Source organism: Saccostrea echinata, unplaced genomic scaffold (assembly GCF_033153115.1).
Source record: "Saccostrea echinata isolate AGI-Se365-2 ecotype Australia unplaced genomic scaffold, CSIRO_AGI_Sech_v1 ptg000051l, whole genome shotgun sequence".
Classification (NCBI taxonomy): domain Eukaryota; kingdom Metazoa; phylum Mollusca; class Bivalvia; order Ostreida; family Ostreidae; genus Saccostrea; species Saccostrea echinata.
In genome coordinates, this window is record NW_026889800.1 from 8,793,163 (window position 1) to 8,797,338 (window position 4,176).

The 4,176-nt window shown below is 35.3% G+C and overlaps 1 non-coding gene across 1 annotated transcript; it reads left to right on the forward strand.

The window, feature by feature from the left end:
• Positions 1 to 2,333: 2,333 nt before the first annotated feature.
• Positions 2,334 to 2,407, forward strand: Trnat-cgu (transfer RNA threonine (anticodon CGU)). Its single transcript has one exon. It is a non-coding gene; the product is annotated as a tRNA-Thr (tRNA).
• Positions 2,408 to 4,176: the final 1,769 nt, after the last annotated feature.

The following is a 4,176-nucleotide window of genomic DNA, read 5'->3' on the forward strand; positions in this document are numbered from 1 at the left end:
TTTTATATCATAAGACTGACATTATTACAATGACTGTTTGCAAAACACAAATAATAATATTAAAACTAGTTATTAATTTGAAAGTAAGCTGCAGATCTATAGCTTCCCGGTCGAATAATAAAATATGGATAGACGACCAGTGAGCTGCCACCCATTGAAAAAAATGCATGTACATTTATTGCAAACAAAAAGTGCACTGTTTCTCGATTTGTTTCCTTGTATTTTTTACACTCCCATTTCAAAATATAACTAACCGTGTTAATCCATGAACTACTTCCAGAACAAAACATTCCCTTTAACCGTTATTAATAAACTTACTGGGCCTGAAATTAAGACCAACGAAAATTTCGCCTATTTACACTGCCCTTTTGGGTAGCAAGTCAATTCGGTACATCAGACTGCGTGAATTAATTGTACATAGAGTTTTGATGTGAAAGTAGTAGACACGTTGTTATTAAAATTTTGATATATACGGAGAAATTTAGCGAAAAGTAGCGTATTTTAAGGCGTAAAATATATGCATTTTTGTCAATGGGTGGCACTATAGTTCATTACAGTTCTGCAGCTAATTAAAAGTATACTGACGACTTGAATGAAAAAAAATCATCGATTTTTCTTTCGTTTACTCCATTATTTCCATCAAGACTAAGTGTTCAAACTCATAAACAAGAGATTCCAGTTTTTTTCCTGGTCTGCAAATTTGTTTATTGATTGCATTAAAAACTTACACAACAAATAAATGCATGCCTTTGAAAGAGAGAAAGCCAAGTGTTCTATTGAATATGAATAATAACCATTTGTAGGGAGACGCATTACTAATGCTTTGTACACTATTTAACGAAGCATGAGTCATTTGATTGCTGTGTTTCCAATACGCCATTCTTTTATTCAATCAATATTTTTAAATTCGTTCTTAACAGATATATCGTTTAGATACTATGCACGCGGGTATGTGGATATTTAAAAAAAAAATAATTCCATCAGGGTTGAGCTGATTTTTTGAAAGTTTTACTGAATTTATATGATTAGGGACAACTAAGAACTAAATTATAGGACAAACGAGATGACTTCAACTTTTCCATCGTCAACTTTCCTTATTTATATACATTAAGTAATACTAGTATCCCACTATCACCTACATAATTATGGTGTTTACATCTCCAAACTGATTCGATACCCAAGAGAATGCTCTGAATACAAACATTTTTTAAACCGAGCCAGGCAACTGACAGATAAGTTGTTGTTACAGAGGTTTCACCATACTCGTTTAAAGTCGGCATTTCCATAATACTGTGGTCGTTATAATGTATAATATATATGACCTTGTTAGCTTATATAACACATCAATGTGTCGTACTTTGGCTGACTCATTTAATGTTTGGCCTTTGTTTTTAGCTCACTTCAGCTGAAAACTCAAGTGAGCTTTTCTGATCACATTTTGTCTGTGGTCCGTCTGTCCGTCTGTCTGTCTGTCCGTCCGTCTGTAAACTTTTCACATTTTCGACTTCTTCTCCAGAACCACTGGACCAATTTCAACCAAACTTGCCACAAAGCATCCTTGTGTGAAAGGGGTTTAAGTGTGTTCAAATGAAGGGCCACGCCCTCTTCCAAGGGGAGATAATTAAGAATTTGTGAAAATTTAGTGTCATCTTTGAAAAATCTTCTTCTCAAGAACCATTGGGGTAAGAAAATTTGAAACCTATGTGAAACCTTCATTACATAATGTAGATTCAAATTTGTTTAAATCATGACCCCGGGGGTAGGGTGGGGCCACAATGGGGAATCAAAGTTTTACATAGGAATATATAGGTTAAATCTTTAAAAATCTTCTTCTCAAAAACAACAAAGCCACAGTTAGTCATAATGGTATGGAATCATCCTCAGGAAGTGTAGATTCAAGTTTGTTCAAATCATGACCCGCAGGGTTAGGGCGGGGCCAGATTCGGGGATCAAATTTTTACATAGGAATATGTAGGAAAAATCTTTAAAAATCTTCTTCTCAAGAACAACAAAGCCACAGTTAGTTATAGTGATATGGAATCATCCTCAGATAGTGTAGATTCAAGTTTGTTCAAATCATGACCCACGGGGGAAGGGTGGGGCCACAGTGGGTGATCAAAGTTTTACATAGGAATATATAGGGAAAATCTTTAAAAACCTTTTTAAGAACAGGAAAGCCATAATTAGTCATATTGATATGGAAGCATCCCCAGGTATTGTAGATTCATGTTTGTTCAAGGCAGCCTCAAGTAGAAGGGTGGGGCCATAATTGGGGATCAAAGTTTTTCAAAAGAACATATATATGAAATATCTTTAAAAATCTTTTTTTTACCGTTCACGGTAGCTCAGTCGGTAGAGCGCTCGCTCCGTGATCGGGAGGTCGTGAGTTCGAATCTCGCCCGCGACAGACCTAAGTCGATAAAAAATAGGTAGCAACTGTTCCTTCGCCATGCGCTCGGAACTTTCAAGTGAAAGTTGCGGGTCTTTCGGATGAGACCTTAAAAACCGAGGCCCCGTGTCACGACAGGCGTTGGCACGATAAAGATCCCTCACTGCTCAATGGCCCTGAGTGCCGAGTAAAGGTTAAAATTTGAAGCCCTTCACCGGTATATGGTGACGTCTCTATATGAGTGAAAAATTCTCGAATGGGACGTAAAACAATATACAATCAATCAATAAAAATCTTTTTCTCAAGAACGACAAAGCCACAATTAGTCATATGATATGGAATCATCCTCAAGTAGTGTAGATTCAAGTTTGTTCAAATCATGACAGGGGACCAAAGCTTTAGATATGAATATAAAGGAAAAGAAATCTGCTGACGAAGAACAACAGGGCCATATTGACTCAAGTGAGCGTTGTGCCCATGGACCTCTTGTTATACTTAATTTGACTACGGAATGATCTCTATCTGATTAATACATAGGGCTCACATCGGGTGTGACTGGTCAGCAGGGGATGCTTACTCTTTCTAGGCACCTAACCCCATCTCTGGAATTTCCAGGGACCCGTGTCTTATGCTCACTTAACAGCTTTGTATTTATAGATTTTTTGATATCACTGTTCGCTACACAATGATATTAAAAAATCTATAAATAGAAAGCTGTGAAGACTTTTCCATGGTATTTTATGCCAAACATAATGTTAGATAATTTATTTGGAGGCCGTAACTTCAATGTATGTCTGCAATTGATATAATTCACTAAGTTCAATATTTTTTATTCATATTGCATATATATCAATATATAAATGCTGATTTACGTTTTTCATACCAATTGTTAGGCCATTATGTACACACTGAATTGTCGACGAATTTTTTCCGTTATTTCCCGATCATGACAAGGAGCACACGGCGGGTGTGACCGGTCGGCAGGGGATGCTCACTCCTCCATGGCACCTGATCCCACCTCTAATGTTTTGGAGGTCCGTGTTTGCTCTACTCCTATTTTGTATTGTTTAATGGACTTTTGAGCTTGAATACTGTTCGTTATCTCCATATATTTCATTGAAGAACTTCATGTATTAAATACAAATATGAATAACCATGACGTTTTCAATGTAATTACATACTTCTCATTATCTTTAGAATTGCATGGCAGGGAATGAGAAAAGTGAATTTAACAAGAGGTCCAAGGACCTCAATGGCAACCAGAGTGTTTAATATAATACTTTAAAGGACCCATGGAAGTATAAAATATTAAATAAGCTATAAGTAGCTATGTTGCACAAAAGAAAGAGGATGATCAGTAAGAATCTTAAAATAGATCTATCTATTTGTCATCATCAACATAAAAACCTACTAGAATAGTACTTAAGGATTGTTATAAAACCCATCTCATTCCCTCTCACAGTGCCTTTTCTGAGTCCTTGAAGAACATTCATTTCATATACAGACGAAATATTTTTATGTCATTTTTATTTATATTTTTTTTTACAAGTCTGTGTAACCGTCAAAAATAATTAAACAATTTTTTGTATTATAAATTATAAAATTCCCTGCATAATTCTATTATTTAATTGAATTTTTAAAGATAATATTCATAGTAATAAATTACTCCTGACTATCGGGCCATGAATTTCCCAAGTTTGTTAGAGAGTTCAATACTAATAATGACCATTGCAACAGATAAACTGCTTAATGTCCAGGAGTGAAAATAATTTAATTAAATAAAATTG